This window comes from Asparagus officinalis, chromosome 3 (genome assembly GCF_001876935.1).
Source record: "Asparagus officinalis chromosome 3, Aspof.V1, whole genome shotgun sequence".
NCBI lineage: Eukaryota > Viridiplantae > Streptophyta > Magnoliopsida > Asparagales > Asparagaceae > Asparagus > Asparagus officinalis.
The window spans coordinates 84,987,117-85,006,780 of NC_033796.1; positions in this window are offsets into that span (position 1 = coordinate 84,987,117).

Consider the following 19,664-nt stretch of genomic DNA (forward strand, 5'->3'; position numbering starts at 1 on the left):
ATTTGTCACAACCATTACTTTGCCAGATTTTTATTAAATGCATTGCAGTGTGAGATCCCATAGGTCCTATTCTCTTTATGATCGCGCTCTCTTTAGTCACCTGATATTAAATGCAGTGTGGCTCCCTATTCTTGCGTAGTTAGTGAGAAGTCATCATCATCATTAGTTTTGTTCAATCAATCTATTGTACTGTGACCTCTAAACTCTTGAGTGATACGCTTTATTTTTTGATGCATTGCCTCAGGATTTTTTTTCTTCTACTTACGTGCATCATCGACTTCCTGTAGACAATGAATTAAATAGGCAACAAATGTGATTAGACCTATGATGGAGTGATCAAATTGTGTCAATGGTGTCTTGTCTTCTATATGGCATGCATGGTTTGGGTTCCATGGGGTTAGCTCATGCTTACCTTTATACTGCTCCCCAGTGCATTTGTCAGCTTTTGACAACTTGTTTTTGGGGAGAAGGGGAGGAGTTTCTTAAACAAGAGAAGCCCAGTTGTAGAAGAGCTTGATAAACTTGTATCTCAGGTATCATGTATGTACATATGTAGGTGGAGCATGCATATTATATTTCATATGTCATGAAATTGAGAATGTGCATAATTAATATATTTCAAACATCTATACTTGTGATTTCAATTTCTGATTTGTTTTTATTAGACAACGTTAGGACTGTGTCTATGTAATTGATTTAGTTTGATTAATAAAAAACTTTCATATTGGTCTAATATATGTTTGAGATATCTTATACAGGTTATAAGAAGTTAGAATCAAATTCAGGAGTATATAGATCAAATTGATAAGTTAATCATAAATTTATAGAAAAATATCAAGAGTGAAAATTTATTTTGAGCATATGGGATTGTCCATCTTGTTGTCACGAATTAACAGAAATAAACAAAACTCAATTTAGAAATGCATAGTCAAGATATGAATATTTTCTTAAACAATATTGAAACAGTTAGCAGTAGGTTAGAAACATACACCAAGACTAAATATTACGTGATCCATAACTTTTAACTCGGTTATTGAATATTCTATTATAAAGTGTTTAGAAAACTCTCAATCTGACCAACAGACTACCAATGGTGATATCAACTATCAATGATGCAAATGACTAGAGAGTTTCAAATCATCGATTGTAACAACTTGACCATCGATGACAATTGATGGTTAATCACTAGGTTTATAAGTTTTGATAAATTTTAGACTCAATCTTAACCATTACTGCCTGGGCATATAGGCTCTTTCCTTACGTTTTTCAGAGTTGTTCCTAACCTACATAAAAGAGAAAAAGAAAGAGGAGGAGAAAGACCTAAGGTTTTAATTAGGTGAAATGATCTTGCTCAGTCTTCTCAGAAACCATAATCGATATTGTTCTTCATCATCCGATTATAAACTATTCAAGAGTGCTGCGCTTAGACTTCATCATTATCGTCATTCTTCTTAGAGCTTCTCTTTAATCATTAGGCAAATGATTTGCATAATCAAAAGGCTGTAAGATCTTTTGATATTGCACTTAATAGTTGATTATCTTTTGGTTTGAACTTGTTTTTATGGTATACTCAGACTGGGCTAATTTTGGGTCTACAGTGTATTCAAGCTAGGTTGAATTGAGGAATTAGTCACTAGCTAGGGTTAAGGATACTCGTATATGAGGAGTTTAACTTAGATAACTAGCATGGGAGAAACTAGATTTTCAATCCTATAATCCTATTGAATTAGGTTTGTGATTCAGGAAAACTTTCACATAATGAGGAAGCTGCTTCACGGGAAGAAAGAGTAAATTTAAGATTAGTTTGAACTATTAGTTTGAACTACTTGTTTTCAATTAAAAGATTCACAAAGATTCAAGAAAAGAAAATAGCCATTCTCTTTTATTAATCTCTTGGGAAGAACAATAAATAATGTTACAGTGTCTATAGTTACAATCGAGCTTTGGAAAGCTATACCGATAGAGACTAGGCGTTGGCTCCATTGACCATATGAATAAAATATCATTGTTCTTAACAATTTCATGAGATCGAAATGAGCTACTCCAAGAGTTCTTAAATATTAAGAATAAATCTGTTATGGAGGGTTTGCCTCATTGAACAGGTGAAGAGAGCACCAGTAATGATCAAAGATCAATTGCTACATGGCTATGCCGACATAAGATCAAAGGTTGAGTGCTAAGGGCTATATATGAACTTGGTTCACAAGGTGAGCTTCTTCCTCAGGTGGTTAGAGTTTCAAATAGTTGAGGAACATGTAAAGGAGAGTAATGACACAATCAATGCTTAAAATCTGTCTCTCAAAATTAAATGAAGAGGCCTATAATAGTTCATGTTTAACTACTGCATGAAATACATCTATGCGTGGTTAGGTTCATGTACATGTGTTAGCCATGGTGCCCATTTGTCACATCCATTACTTCGCCAAATTTTTATTAAATGCATTGCAGTGTGAGATCCCATAGGTCCTATTCTCTTTATGATCGCGCTCTCTTTAGTCACCTGATATTAAATGAAGTGTGGCTCCCTATTCTTGCGTAGTTAGTGAGAAGTCATCATCATCATTAGTTTTGTTCAATCAATCTATTGTACTATGACCTCTAAACTCTCGAGTGATACGCTGTATTTTTTGATTCATTGCTTCGGGATTTTTTTCTTCTACTTTCGTGCATCATCGACTTCCTGTAGACAATGCATTAAATAAGCAACAAATGTGATTAGACCTATGATGGAGTGATCAAATTGTGTCAATGGTGTCTTGTCTTATATATGGCATGCATGGTATGGGTTCCATGGGGTTAGCTCATGCTTACCTTTATACTGCTCACCATTGCATTTGTCAGCTTTTGATCTACATAGGGTTTCAGGTCTGCACTGAATTGTTTTTCATTGGGTTTTTTCTTCTCTTATACTTAGGGTTTTAAATTCTTCCTTCCTTTAGTCCACTTCCTTAGCCTTGCTGGATATATGTAGTATGGCTTAAGTGTCTCTAGGTTTTTTTTCTTTGGATAGAACTCACCTTTATTGTAAGGTCTGTATTGTTTGTTCACTTATAACACCCCCTTTAAAGTTTATTAAATCATTGAGTTTGGGTCTTAGGAAACTTTGAATCTATTCGGGCGGGTGATTTTTTTGGTTCCCATTGACATTTTTAATGGTACTTAGTTGACATTTTGTTTGTTCACTGTAACATGATTTTTTTTGGCTCCTATTGACATTGTTTGTTCCCATTGACATTTTTACTACTGAAGGTGCGTAGGATAAAACAATTAAATTCTCTTTAGGGAATGTGTTTCGTTGGTCTTCGAGAGATGATCTAATATTGGTGTTTTGTTGACTGTGTTAGCAGGAGTCATCTTCAGGGCATACTTATGAGCTTGATCAATGATTGTCTTGGAAGAGGTGTAGTATGGAATATTCTGAGAATTGACTCTATTTGGCTCACCTCTCTTGTGGAGTCAGCCATCAATTCATGATGATGTCGTTCAAAGGTGTACTCAGGACCTTGACGAAATCATCAGGGTAGCAACATTCAACAGCATACTGATGAGATTAACGAGTGCTTGTCTTGGAAGAGGTGTAATGTGGAACATTCTAACACTAGACTCTATTTTATATAACCCTCTTATGGATCGGACTTTCAAGTCATGATGATATTGTATAGAGGCATACTTGTAGGCGTATAAAATTGCTTATAGGTCCCTTAGCACAGCTCGGCATAAACCGACGAACCAACGAGGCGACAAAGTTGACGAATCGCACGCAAGCAACGGAATACATCCATTCGCGTGTAGAATCAAGCCAAGGGTTCGAAGAGTCAACGAGTCATCCAACCAAGGGCAGACTCGGACGAATCACGATCGAATCAAGATCAGTTTCGGACTCGAACTCAGAAGTGGATTTACTGCCTTATCAGGAATCGGATCTACTGCCAAATCAAATCAACAAATCAGAGTCCGAATCAACCACGAAACCGGACAAAACAACAAAACCCAACGCCTAAGGGGGGCTTGGCCAAAGTCGAGCCACCCATAGGTGGCTCGAGCCACCTGGGGGGGCCTCGGCCCAGTGCCGGCCACCCATGGGTGGCCGACCCAGATCTGTACGCGGGCACAGTTCAGAGAGCCTATAAATAGGCTCCCCTTTGTTCATTTGAAGAGGTGGGAACTTTGAGAGCCGAAACTCTGTTGAATTGAAGATCGATCTTAGAGTTTTTGAAGACTTGAGGACTTGAAGATTCAGATCTGATTCTTGGCGAGCGTCCACGTCACAAAAGGAAGGAGTTCGAGAGAGGTAAAGCTCAGATCTGAGATCTACACGAGACCACACTCCGGATCAAAGCTTGGCCTTTGATCCCGAGAAGTAAGGGCGATTATTTCCTTGGTGAACTAATCAATACCCATCGAATCGTGTAGATCCGACCGGATCTAGATCGCGCGGTGGTCCACGGATTAACCCCGGCGTCGGCAAAGAACCCACACAAGCAAGAGACCGCAAAACAGGATCTTGCGATTTGTTCTAAAAGAAAGTTGTAAAAGGAAAGTTGTAATTTTTTCTTTTTTCTTTGATTTCGTTGTAACCGGATCTAAAAAAAGATCGGATCTTTTGTAACCGAAAAATAGTTATTCGAGATAACAATGAATTCATAAAAGGCAATTTTCACCGCGAACAATCTGGCGACCACAGTGGGAGCCACCGATCTCGCTGCCGAGATCGTCACGTCGCAACCGCGGATCTCAATCCCGATCGAGGAGGAGGTCGAGTATGAATTCGACCAGGCCAAGTTCGAGGAGTACCTTTCGTCCTCGTCCGGATCTACCTCCCCCCGCAAGTCCAAGAAGTTATCCTCCAGGAGAAAAGCTCGTTGGTTTGAAGAAGTCCAGAATATCTGAAGAATAGGAGAGGCAAACAGCCTCAACAACTGAAGAATGGCGGTTCCTCCAAGCCGCCGACGAATGAATGGATCCGGGTCAAACGGAACCGTTCGACACTCGAAGAGCGGATTCACAAACGCCGCGCATTACTTGCACAAGCAAGAATCCTCGTGCAGAAGGCCGAGGAATTGAAGAAAGGAAGAGTGGCCAAGAAGCCGCCATCAACCCGCCAAGTGTGGAGGCCGAAGCAGCCTCCAACCAAAGTTCAACCCCCGGCGAAACAACCCATATCATCGATAATTCCAGCAACTACTCCGGGAGGTCATGCAGAATCTTGGAGCGCCTCGGTCTGATTCTTGGAGCGCCTCGGTCTGATTCCCGACGAGAGAGGCAAAGCTCCTGTTCAAGATCGTTTGGGCCCGATGAAAAAGCCCCGGACGACGCAGCATGCTGTGGGTCGCCGTCACCTCCAACATGACAAAGAGACCAGGGCAGTCATGCGCACCAACTTGCGCATTGAAGTCCAGGAGCCCGCTGAGAACTCACGCCCAAAAAGGCATGTTTCGAGGCACGTGACTTTTGAAAGCCCGAAGAAGGAAGTTCCCCCTCAGAAGAAAACATTATCGTCTGATGACGATAATGTTATACCTGAGAAGTCGTGCCAACACACGATAGGTTACTCCGATCGTCAAGCAGACGAGTTGTACTATCATGCTGGGGGTACGAATAAATCCAGGAAAAGTAGTCCCCGAGAACAGGAAACTCAGTGGCCCTGTTCCAAACTCATTCGGGCAGTATTGTCTGAATGCAGCTGTATCAAGGCGGTCCCCGAACGAGTTTCGGTTTTCGAAAGGCTCAGTACTGAAACGCCAAAAACAAGGCCTAGGCGTTTCCGACGAAAAAGAACGGTGGTTGAAGAGGGAGAATTTCCGAGGGTAACCACCAACATGACCAGCAGAGGGACATCGGCGCGGGACAATCTCGAATCGATTCTGAAAGCATCCTGGCCTAGAACCCGTCTGCAGTCCGGAACCATCAAGAGAACAACCTATGGTAGGGTTCGGACAAGACTCCCTTCAGAAGATGAAGAATCTGATGCCGGCTCCACGGTTGTGGTGAACTAATCCCCCCCGGTTATTATTTCCTTCGCGAAATAATACCCGTCGAATCGTGTAGATCCGACCGGATATAGATCGCGCGGTGGTCCACGGATTAACCCCGGTGTCGGCAAAGAACCCACACAAGCAAGAGACCGTAAAACAGGATCTTGCGATTTGTTCTAAAGGAAAGTTGTAAAAGGAAAGTTGTAATTTTTTTTCTTTTTCTTTGATTTCGTTGTAACCGGATCCAAAAAAGACCGGATCTTTTGTAACCGAAAAAACAGTTATTCAAGATAACAATAAATTCAATGAAGGCAATTTTCACCGCGAACAATCTGGCGACCATAGTGGGAGCCACCGATCTCGCTGCCCCACCGATCTCGCTGCCGAGATCGTCACGTCGCAGCCGCGGATCTCAATCCCGGTCGAGGAGGAGGTTGACTATGAATTTGACCAGGCCAAGTTCGAGGAGTACCTTTCGTCCTCGTCCGGATCTACCTCCCCCCGCAAGTCCAAGAAACACCCCAGCTGACGCCAAAGTTGCGTCAGGTGAAGTTCCACCGACCTCCAACGAGGTCAAACCTGTTCTCGTCAACGCTTCTACTGTTGAAGGCGTTGTGACTCTCTCGAAGAGAGCCCGCCAGAGGCGACGTCAGCGCCTTGCGCGACAACTCGCTAAGGCGATGGAGTCTACGGACGGAGTCCGCTACAACGCAGATCTGACGAATAGGAGAGGCAAACAGCCTCAACAACTGAAGAATGGCGGTTCCTCCAAGCCGCCGATGAACGAATGATCGCCGCCTCAAGCCAGGAAGCATAAATAGCTGGGATGACATGGAGACCAAATTTCTCGCCAACTTCTTTGACGACGACACAGAGATATCCATCGGATCGTTGCTGGACGAGAAACAGAAGGACGGAGAATTAGTCGACACCTTCGTTAAGAGGTTCCGGAACAAGGCGATGAACTGTCGGGACCCGATCACTGAGGAGTTTATTCTCCAGACTTGCAAACGGAACCGTTCGACACTCGAAGAGCGGATTCACAAACGTCGCGCATTACTTGCACAAGCAAGAATCCCCGTGAAGAAAGCCGAGGAATTGAAGAAAGGAAGAGTGGCCAAAAAGCCGCCATCAACCCGCCAAGTGTGGAGGCCGAAGCAGCCTAGAAGAAAGAAGGTGGAGAGAGGCCAACAGGCGACAAATGCTCCAGCACAGAATTTCGTCCCACGGGGGATAGGTAAGGCACACGCTAATGCAGTTGATGCTAATCAAACCTTTCAATTGCAACCTTAGCAACAGCAGCAGCAGCAACAAGCACCACAACAAGCTCGGGGGCAATGGAAACAACGACCTCAGAAGTAGAAATCTTCAGAGACGAGGTTTCCCAAAGTGTACTCCTTCAAAGATGACGAAGTTCCCGGCATCTTTAAGTATCTGCTGGAGAACAACAAAATTCAGCTGCCAGCGATTGTGGATCAAGAAGGGGCTAGCAAAGTGACGGATCCGAGGTATTGTGCATACCATAGAGCGGTCCATCACCCTACGAAGTCATGCTACCACCTCAAGGACAAGATCCAGGCGCTAATTGATGTAGGCGTCATAACCCCGAAGCCGTCCAAGAATGTTGGAGCAAACGCGGTTTCAATCAGTTTTGGATCAGTGCCCACGGCGTGGTTTGAACCAAAACGCATCACCAAAGTGGGAATAAAAACAGTAAACGACGACCCGCATGGACAGCGCCAAAAAGGACTTGTGCCACATACAGCCCCAAACGGCGAAATCCTCTGGGTTCACCCCGACCTGATTGAAGATGAACAATGGGCCGGATCGTCATCCAAGAAGAAGTCCAAAGGGAAAGGAAAGTCTTGCTGCGGAGTCTCTGCTATCCTAGGAGAAGATGACGAAAGAATCATAGCTTTCCTGCTCTCTGAAGAAGAACAAGAAGTTTTTGCGACCCGAAGCGGAAATGAGTATCATTACAACTATCCACCACCTAGTGAGAAGGGGGTGATTAAACGGGGACCAGCCAAAACTCTCACAGAGATGGGGGTGATCACAAGTCCTACACCGGGCGAAGAGGCGCGACGCCAGCCGGTGAATAAACCGAAAGAGAAGAATCCCCAGGAAGTTCAGAATCCGAAGCAGTCTCGTTTCAGTCGCCCGATTGGAAAAGACAAACCGGAAAGCTCGAGGACTCCGCAAGTCTTCGATATAATGGCTCAACTAGCTAATATTCCAGCACGGATAACGCTGTATGAATTGCTGCAGCTGTCCAATGAAACTAGGGAGGCTTTGCAAGAAGCGTTGGCCAATTCAGAGGTGTTTCTGACTCAAATCAAGCCAGTGCCTGAACAGCCAGAACCGCTGAGGATATGCAGACGAAGAATTCGAACCACGATCGACCGCTATACTTCATTGGGTACATCGGCTCCAGCAAAGTCAACCGAATCCAAGTGGATCCGGGTTCTGCTGTGAGTATTATGCCGCTTCGCTTGATGCACTTCCTTGGTATTCCAGTTAGCAAGTTGGCGTCCACAGGCACTGTTATCTACGGGTTCAATACCAGCGGGTCAAGACCTTTAGGTAAAATCCGGATAAAGTGTCTAATGAGAGATTTGAAGACAGAAGTCACATGTTATGTGATTGATGCCGAGACGTCGTATAACTTACTATTAGGTCGACCTTGGATCCATAGTAACGTTATAATCCCCTCAACTCTCCATCAGTGTTTGAAATATGTCGACGCTGATAATAGGGTTAGAACGGTGGTCGCGGATAAGCAACCATTTAAAGGGTATGAGAATTATTTCACTGATTCTCTCCTTTATGGTAACGAATCCGATACTGAATCATCGGCCCAAGGCACGGACAGCGGAGGAGAAGCTGATACCGAAGCCGGATTGGTTATGTTCTAAATGACATTGTACCCTTTGTAATCAACCTTGACGATGATCAAACGTCAGAGGGCAGTTGTAACTGGCAACTTGCCACTAATGAAATAAATAATGATTTAGAGTACTCCCTGTCTCTTGATGATGTGATAACAGAATTGTATGATAATTCTGATTTGTATATGCCGCTTTGGTCGTCCTATGTAACAAAGGAACGCCTCCAACATTCTTTCGGAACAACCATGATCATCCCGAACAAGATAGTGTTAGCCCATATGTTTTGATGATGTTCTTACAACCACCATTATCGGTACTAATGGCTTATTGAGTGTAAATGTAGTAAACTCATCTGTCAAGCTTGTTAGTGCCATTAATGGAGGATGGATAGAATATATGCTACAACGAAGATATCCAAAGAGGAGGAGGCCAAGAGATGAAGCAACGTTATTTCAAGAACGATAAATTCGATCAAAAGCTTCATCCGATTCAAGATATATCAAAGCTCAAGTATACTGCTCTCTATATGAAGATATTAGCTTTCTTTTATTTTTCTCTCTAGTGCTAGAATGTAGGCAAAGAGTTACTGAGTTTACTTGAAGCTATTGGGAATCACACACACGTTTTTAGACTTGTGCTTTTAAGCGTTTTTTCACAAAATACTATTTTTCACAAGTATGAGTACCTATCTGCAAAATTCTTTTTCCAAGAAGTTTGTTTTTAGTATTAAAAATATTTTACAAAGTTTTAGAATTTTCAGAGGTCAAATAAATATTTTGTAAATATTTCAAGTTGGTCAAAAATCAGATTTCAAAAAATATCAGAACCGGTCCGGTCGACCGATCCGATGACCTTTCTTCAGTATGTTTCCAGAGTGTCGTCGGTCGACCGGTACGGTCGACCGAATTTTCAATCTTTAATCGGTCGACCGTGCCGGTCGACCGATGAGTCTCTGTGTGTTTAATCAAATTTCCTTAGCTGCTCGCGGTCGACAGAATTTTTCGGTCGGTCGACCGAAGGCATTTTTCGGTCGACCGAAATTTCCTTCGGTCAACCGATTTTTGCCTCTGGTCAGCCGCGACTTTTTTAAAACGGTCATTTACATCGTTTACTGTGCTTTCACTTGTTAGTGTTTGGCACAGTCTGTGATGAGGGTCTGAAGAAGAGATTATTATCTCATTTGGGAAAATCTGTTTTTGTTTTAAAATAATTTAAACTTTTCTATATAAACCCCCCAGACCTCTTCTTCTTCCTAGCCCTAACGTTTGAAAAACCAGAGAGCTTCTTTTTCTGTTTCCTGAGTAAATTTTCAAAACTCTGTTTTTCTCTCTTTTTCAAGTGTGATTCACCTCCCAGCTTCAGTATACCTTCTCTTTGCTATAAGGGCTGTGTAAAGAGAGGCTCTTGCATTTCTTTCTTCTGCTGTGTGAGTGAGATCTGTGGAGATCTACTGTGAGGGAGTGTGAGTGATCTGTTGAGATCAAACTGTGTAGTGAGAGAGATCTGTGGAGATCGCTGTGTAGACGAAGTTCCGGCTTCCAAACCGGGTGTGTAGTGGATTTCTTCTCGAGAGTGGGGAGCGGGGACGTAGGCCAGAGGGCCGAACCTCGTTAACACATCGCGCGTCAAGGATAACGAACTCCTAACCTTATCTCTCTTACTTTTATCGCATTTCTGTTTTGTGGTTTGCTTGTGCTGATTTTTAATTACATATTAGAGCCTCTTGACCCTAATCACCCCCCTCTAGGGTCCAACAGATAGGAGGTGCAAAAGAAGTAATTTATGGTAAAGGAAAAAGCTCTCCGTTACCAGATCATTTCCTAAGTGAAGATGAAGATGATGACAAACCTGGTCGGCATTTATCTAAGTATAGTCCAGAAGCGCGCAAGCTCATGGAAAAGCAGGGGTACGATTTCAAACTCGGAGAAGGTCTATACTTCGATCGAGGTTCTCGTACTCCAGCCAAAGCGGTATATGTACCAAAAGGGAGACCTGAGGATTATTATAAATACGGGCGAGGCTTAGGCTATGTTTCCTCGTCCGATGATGAATGTGGTTGGCAGATTATCGATCAAATTGCTAACAAGACTAAGAACGGATACTCTTCTGATTCTTCAGCTAGGAATTCCGACACAAGTCTAGGGGAGGCATTCAAAACCCTAATGGTAAACATGGCTACAGCTGATCCGTCTACAATGGAGGACGATGATCAAATGCCAACATGGGAAGACCCGTGGGTTCATCATCTGAATATGCAGTATGGTGACAGGTTCGAACAGAGAGAACCCCTCACTGAGGATAAAATAGTCCAAGTTAACATGGGCGACGAGGCCAACCCAAAGCTGATATTCATCAGCGATAGTCTTCCAGCAAATGAGAAGGAGGAGTTAGTTGCTCTCATCAGGGAGTATATTGACGTCTTCGCTTGGAACTACGAGGATATGCCAGGGCTCGACCCCAATGTGGCAATGCACCGCCTCGATATGAAGCCGGATGCCAAACCTGTCAAGCAACAGCAAAGACGGTTTCGTCCGCAGATAATGGAAGCCATCATAGCAGAGGTTAAGAAATTGATCGAATCAGGATTTATCCGAGAGGAGCAACATCCGGATTGGCTAGCCAACATCGTTCCCGTCATGAAGAAGAATGGCAAAATCAGGATTTGCATCGACTTCAGGAACCTGAATGAAGCATGTCCGAAAGACGATTTCCCTCTCCCAATCACGGATGTCATTATCGACAATACATGTGGATTTGAGAGGATGTCCTTCATGGATGGATTTTCGGGATATAACCAGATCAAGATGCATCCAGAGGATGAGAAGCATACGGCGTTTAGAACACCCCGGTGTATTCTGCTACATGGTGATGCCATTCGGTCTAAAGAATGCAGGCGCCACATATCAGCGAGCAATGACTAAGATTTTCCAAGAACATCTCAGGAAAACAGTCGAGTGCTACGTTGATGATTTGGTTGTAAAAAGCCGCAACAAAGAAGATCACATCAAGGACTTGAAGACGATGTTCGATCTCATGCGAAGCCATCAATTGAAGATGAACCCTACTAAATCTTTCCTTGGAATGTCTAGCGGAAAATTCCTTGGATTCGTCGTCACCACTAAAGGTATACATATCGATCCTGACAAGGTGAAGGCGATACACTAACTGCAACCTCCTAGAAATTTGAGAGAGCTCAGAGGATTACAAGGGCGACTAGCTTACATCCGGCGGTTCATCTCAAACCTTTCTGGGAAGTGCCAGCCATTTTCTAAGCTAAACAAGAAAGGGGTGTCATTCATCTGGGACGACGCCTGCCATTTACTAGCACAAGACGACGATGACGGTCACGAACAAGCAGTTTATTACCTAAGTCGGACCTTGATAGGCGCCGAGTCTGGATATCCGATGATCGAGAAAGAATGCCTCGCATTGGTATTCGCGATGCAAAAGATGCGGCATTACTTGGTTGGACAGACGATTTACATCATTTCCAATGTTAACCCAGTACGGATGTTTTTGACGCAACCGGCCTCTATGAATTGGCGGTTAGCGAAATGGGCCCTTCTCTTGTCCTAATATGATTTGCACTTCAAACAACAGAAGTCGATCAAAGGACAAGCGATTTATGATCTTTTGGCGGCAAACCCGACCACAGATACGGCAGAAGTATATGATGACTTGCCGGACGAAACCCACGAGGTTAACACTACGTCGCACCAACAAGTATGGCAATTATATTTCGATGGTGCTTCAAGATCAGTTAATAGGGCAATAACCCCGGGAGGTTCTACAGTTTCCTCCGGGGTTGGAGTTGTCTTAATCTCCCCGGGAAAGCATGTGATGCCTCGAGCTTATTCGTTGACTAGTCCGTGCTCCAATAACGTAGCCGAGTACAACGCGCTTCTCATTGGACTTAGTTTCGCCAAGGAGCTGGGGGTCGAATATCTCGAAGCTTTTAGGGATTCTCAATTGATAGTCAACCAAGTCCGTGGAGAATATGAAGTCAGGAACCAAGACCTGATCCCATACCACCAGGAGGTCATCAAAATGGCAGAATCTTTTGAAGAATTCTTCATTGAAAATATCCCCCGTCTCCAGAACGCTTATGCGGATGCACTGGCAGCACTAGCGGTTTCACTTGCGCAGCCTCCCGAAACTGAGCTGTTAGTCACAGTAAGGACGCATCAACTTTGCATACCTATATACGATATGGATATTGAAGAGGAAGATGACGGAGACATAAACGCCAAGGAGGCGAATTCAACTCAAATTGGGTCTGAGTCCTGAGATTGGCGTTTTCCCATCATTGACTATGTCCAATATGGTATTTTGCCAGAGGATGTAAAAGAAAGGGAGTCAATTCGCCGAAGAGCGCCAAGATTCTTTTATAATGCCGAGACCCATACGTTATACCGTAGGGGGTACAGTTGCACACGTCAACCACGTCTTGGCCGTTCGAGACTTGGGGCATGGACATAGTCGGTCCTATTTTTCCCCCTTCAGTCAAAGGTGATCGGTTCATCCTCGCGATCACAGATTATTTCTCAAAGTGGGCTGAAGCGATTCCGCTTAGAGAAGTGAAGACGAACAACGTCATCAATTTCATCAAGCATCATGTCATTTACCGACACGGCGTGCCAAGAAGGATCATTCATGACAACGGTCCACAGTTCATAAGCAATGCCTTCGTCAGATTCTGCGACAAGTTCAAAATTGAAGATGTTTCATCAACACCTTATTATCCCGCCGCGAATGGATTAGCGGAGGCGTTTAACAAGACGATCATTAAGATCTTGTCCAAGCTCGTGAAGACCAATAAACGAGACTGGGACGATAAACTCGGTGAAGCACTCTGGGCTTATCGCACCACCATACGCACGCCTACGGGAGCTACCCCGTATTCGCTGGTATACGGATGTGAAGCTGTGCTACCGCTGGAAATTCAGATTCCGTCCCTTCGGATCGCCCTCGCAACGGAGATGACGACGGAGGAACAACATCAGAAGCGTCTCGAAGAGCTCGAGAGGCTGGATGAAAAGCGTTTGGAGGCTCAACAACACATCGAGTTTTACCAAGCCAGGATGTCAAGGGCTTTTAACAAAAGAGTCCGACAGAGAAGCTTCAAGGAAGGAGATCTGGTCCTCGCTGCTCGCCGACCAATAATTCTCACCTCCAAGAAGAAAGGTAAATTCGAACCCAAATGGGAAGGACCGTTTGTAATAGACACAGTCTATTCAAACGGCGCATATCGCCTGATTACTCAAGAGGGCGCCAGGCAATTAATGCCAATAAATGGGAAGTTCCTGAAAAAGTACTATCCCTAGTACATTCAGGATAACCCGTTTACCGGGAAGTTCCTTGAAGAATATTACACTTAATATTCTAGAGGATAACCCAAAATCTTTCTTTTTGCCACCAAAATCCCTCACTGATCAATTTTAATTGACAGTGGGTCCACCAAAAATGTCTTTCTGGCCCTCCTGACTCTTTCCATGAACAAGAGGTCCACTTTTATTTCGGAGTCCCCTTTCGATAAACGAAAAAACTCCCTTCTTCTTCTCCTTGGGTAAGCCCTCTCATGGCTGTAACCGAAGTTGAAGTCTCACTTTGATAAACGAAGAACTCTTTTTTCAGTTTAGATAACCAATCCTATAAAAGGTAAGTTTATCTATATTTTCCAGATTCTCGGAGTGGAGATCCCACTTCTAGTTTCTTTTGCGCTGGAAATAGAATATAAAATTCTTCCTTTCCAGAATCAGGGAATAGAATATAAAATTCTTCCTTCCTTGTCTGTTGGGTTCGCCTTCACCCTAAAAGAAGACCGGGAAATAGAATATAAAATTCTTCCTTTCCCGCACCAACCTTTTCTAAGAATCTATCAATCTAGGATTCATCCTAGGAAGTTTATCCCGAATCCTAAGCAGGGATAAGTCTGCGCCTAACACGCGCTGCCGGTTTAGTCTTTTTCCGCACAAAAAGACACCAGTGTTCGATTCTGGGGTATTCTATCCTAAAACCTAAGTAAGGATAAGTCTGCGCCTAACACGCGCTGCCGGTTTAGTCTTTTTCCGCAGAAAAAGACACCAGAGTTCGATTCTGGGGTATTCTATCCTGAAACCCAAGCAGGGATAAGTCTGCGCTTAACCCGCGCTGCCGGTTAGTTCTTAACCTTTAAAAAGAATACCCGTCCGCATATTCAACATGGTGACAGGTTGTTATTAATAACACCAAAATCCATGCCTTACACGCGTGGGTAATTTCATCCTGAATCCTAAGAAAGGATATGCCGACGCCTAACACGCGCCGCCGGTTTAGTCTTTCTCCGAAGAAAAAGACACCAGAGTTCGATTCTGGGGAATTTTATTCTGAAGCCTAAGTAGGGATAAGTCAGCGTCTAAAACACGTTGCTAGGTATCCTATTCCCATGACAATGGCGAAGTCTACGTATTCGGAGCCGTAGCATCAAGTCTAAGGGAGTTCATTCCTTTAGCACAATGTTACATGCGGAACGGATTTAGACAATCCGCATGCTAGCCCGACTCAAACGGTAGTCGGTAAAGGCTAATCAAATCCGTTGAGGGCTGAGGGTTTGCCAAAAATCCTAAAAGTATTATGGTCAATCATTTCAAACGGAATGAGGAATCATAATAAAGATAAAGATAAAAACCAGTTCCACTAAGAAAATCAAAAGTCAGAGTATTCAGCAAATAAAATCATACTTAAGAACATGGCCAAAAATCTGATGATTAAGCCTAGACAGCTTCTCATCATAAGCTTGTCTCAGCTCAGCTCTGATAGACTCCTCGTTGGTGGCTAAAGTCTTCGCAGCAACCTCCTCCGTCTCGGTCAACTTCTGCTTCAAGGACTTCAGCTCATCTGATAAAGCGGTGTGTGCCTGCTGATCCTGTGTCTTCGTCATCTGAAGAATACTCAAAGTCTCCACTTTCTCATGGAGCTCTCTTCGGAGCTGGTCTATCTGGGTCTCACAAGAAGCAATGGAAGAATCAAGCTCGTCGAGGCCCTCACCTCGGTCCACTCGATCCCGCTGCACCTGAATGTCGAACTCAGCAAGAAACCTAGCATCGCGCCATGTCTGTAAGTGAGTATCCAACTCGGCAGCGATGAATGAAGAGACACCTGCATCCCGGAGCTCACGAAACATCTGAAGCTCACGCTCTAGGCAGTCAAGATCATCAACAATAGACTTCGCCAGATCTGGGTACCCTGCATCCCTTATTGAATTTATCTTAAGATCAAGGAATGGCTTGAACTGGTGAAGGGAAAGTCCGCTGTGGAAGAGCTTGTCAATCATAGCATTCACAAAGGAGAAGAAGTAACGGATCTCTATACAGATGACAATCTTCTCTGGGTCGTTGTCTGATAACAACTCCTTCACAAGGACGTGAAGCCGAGAAGAAAGCCCTACACAAAAATGAGAAATCCGTCAAAAGCCTTGATGAAGAAATGAATGACATTCCTCAGTTTCTCAAGTTATACCTTCTTCCCCTTGAATCACCGGGGGTGGTGGAGGTGTAACGGCTGGGGGTGTATCAACTGGTGTAGTTGGTCCCACAGCCGGCTCAACAGGATCAGTCTCGACAAAAGCTCCTGTCAAATACAAAATAGAATTCTCAGATGCATCATATTATAGTTGCATTAGTCAAAAATTGACTGGTCCTATAATTAACTTGAGAAGAGCTACGTACCTTCAGAAAAACCATCCTCGGGATTCTTAGGGAGCGTAGACTCAGGAAATACATCTCCAGGCAACTGGTCATCAATTTGAGGAGAGCCATACATAAAGTGGAGCATAGGAGTGTCCACAAGCAAGCCTTCCTCGTCAAAATCATCAATCGAGAAATCTGACACAAGAGAATATAAGTACGAAAGGAGAATAAAGAGACTACGACCAATAGAAATGAGTTACCTCTTATGGGTGCGTCAGCCTCTCTATTCCCGAAATCCACGTTTGCCTCCTGCGAATTATCTAAAAGAGCAAGAAGTATAGAGACAATCAGGGAATGCACAAATTCCAAATCATTCAACTCCTTTGTGTATTGTTAATGGTAGATGTACCTGGATTCATCGAACCGGGTCCTACATCGACGGTCTCCCTAATGTCACCAACTTCTGCGGGTCTTTCTACCTGGTGCGGTGAGTCGGACTCACCAGAAGATATAGAATCGTGAAAAACAGGATCAGGACTCATCTCTCTCTCCCCACGCTCTCCTATATAGAAATGGAAAAGTGTGAGTCAAAGTTCTGAATGATCAAGAGCCCGGTTTATAGGGTAGATGTTACCTCCATCACTGGCAGGATCGTCGCTGGCCAAATCCATATCAGATGCTCGCGAAACTGCACACAGCTTGCGGGCTAATCTCTTCCGCCTAGCGGCAGGAGCAACAATCGAAGGTCTCTCTTCATCTTGGTCAGCTGTGGTCCCTGAAACATCAAACCATTGTCAGGCTTAATAATTCTGGAAGATAAAGAGAAAGAGTAAGAAACTGACCTCGTTCAGAATAGTCCTCGTGATCTTCAAGATCTCCGCCTGAAGCTTCATTAGCAGAATGAAAGATCTTCTTTCCCTCTTCGTCAACCCGACAGGTCTTGTGCCGTGCCCTTTGTGATCGAGCATTTTCCCAAATCATATGGGAATCAGCCTGAGAAGCCTCCTCAGCCTCTAGCTCTGCAATCGGCTTCACAGGAATAGTTTTATTGGCTGCTAACAACCACTTGCAGCTTAGGAAGGTGAGGTTCAACTGCCGCTCAGAACTCGGGAGACTGAACTTAGCACCAGTACAGCCCGTCACGGTCCACAACCATGCACGAAGTCCGTCCACCAAACCGCCGTGGGTCCGAAGCTGCTGACGTGGATTCCCGACATAAAGCTGATCATAGCCAAACTGGCGAGCGAATCGGTAGGGTAGGTATGGCTCTATGAAACACTGATTCCTCACCCGGAAAGTCAGATAACCCGGCCTGATGTTCACCAGCCAGTTAAAGCAGCCGACGTCTAAATGAGTTCGATACCCCCTCGGCTTTTCCTCATCAATCAGACACTCGCCGTATCGGCCAGAGAACTACTGAAAATAAGTGGAAAACGCCCAACACTTGTGGACCTGTAGCTGCTGTCTGACGTCAGGAAATCCTCACCCCTCCCACTTGCCATTCTCAAACAACTGTAGTAGGGGAGCGGAGGGGTCTGTGGCATACGGTACTGACATCATATCGGAACGATGAAGGACGAACCAAGCCATCAAATAAGTGAACGGAAGCTCCACCTTAATGGTAGGAATCTGAGTCGGTGGTTTACTTTCCTTCCGTGTAAAAGTACTAGAAATCTGTCGAAGCCCTTGATGAATGTTAGCCACCATCACCGGAAGAAGCGAAAGTTCCTTTTTGTAGGCAAGCTGAACTGCTGGGTAGAGCACCTCCAATGGCAAGATATCACTAGACTGATACGGGACCACGCATTTCTTCAACCAGATAGCGAGGTAACCGGCTAGAAGGGTCATCGGTCGAATCGGCGCGGTCGCATGCCACAAGAATGATTTGAACTTGGTCCCTGTAGAAAAACCACTCTCAGGACTGCTAGTGGTATAGGAATGAGCATCAACCTTCTTCAGTAGATTATTAACCCCTGAAGGAGTGAGTGGTGCCAGCTCACAAATAGCCTCGCCAGAATTGCTCTCTAGATTTCTGAACAAATAAGACGCAAACTGTTTCTGGCTCACATGGGATTTAGCCCTCTTCGCTAAGGGTTCAGACTGCGCCAAAGCGATATGATAGTGACATGTGAGGTCCCATAAAGTCTCGTAGCGGTCGGGCATGCGATCCTTCAGCTGACTCAATTCTTGGTTGGAGGGAAAATATTCCTGATATAGCATTTGTCCCATGGGCAAACCAGAAATCCTGTGCATCTCATGGAGGGCCAAGCCCAACTCCCCTTGCCGTGTCAGAAAAGTGTTCGAATCCGGGTTGTAGAGCTCGCACAAAGCGAAGAAATGCTTCGTGCTAACAGGCAAACCATACATAGTGGCACGAACGGCTGCATACAGACCACAAGCGTGCAACTCCTCGCTCCATCGGCTCAAGACGTACTTCGTCATGCGAGTCCACCAAAGCTTGTCCAAAGAATGGACCCAACCATAAAACCTGTGGCGTGTCGCAGGCATCTCCCGTCCTAAAGCAGCAAGGCGATTCTTCAAAGTAGAAGTAGCGGCAAGAAGCTCGTTACGTGGCGGTGCATCTAATCCCCATACTCCAGGATGCAATCCAGTGATGTGACTCCTACTCGAACCAGGAGCTACCTGATGAGTGATGTATCCGCAGTGAACGCTCTCATGCTCCTCCGTCAAGCGCCACGACATCTCCCGTGTCACAGCCTGACGCCAGAGCTCAGTCAACGAACGATGCCGAGGAATCTTCGGCAAATATATGAAACCGCTGCCAGTCTTATGAAGCCACTACTCAGCATCAATAAACATGGCATCTGGATCTCTGGCAGAATCGCCAAATAAAATGTCGGTCTTCTTGAGAGGCTGAATCGAACTGGCATCCTTCACGAGCGGCGCATCTGTAATCAACTGGCGAAGAGCTCGATATCCACCTTCCTTCACCACTTGGGAAACCTCTGTCGACGTGCCCGAAGCAAACCGAGGAGTGACTGAGATATGGGAGAAATCGTCGGAAGTCGAATAGTACTCACCACGACGCCCGTACACTGCGTGAGATGAGAACGCCCCAGAAGGATATTCCACTGGAAGCAAAAATTTAAACAGTTGTTAGTCTCAATCATAAA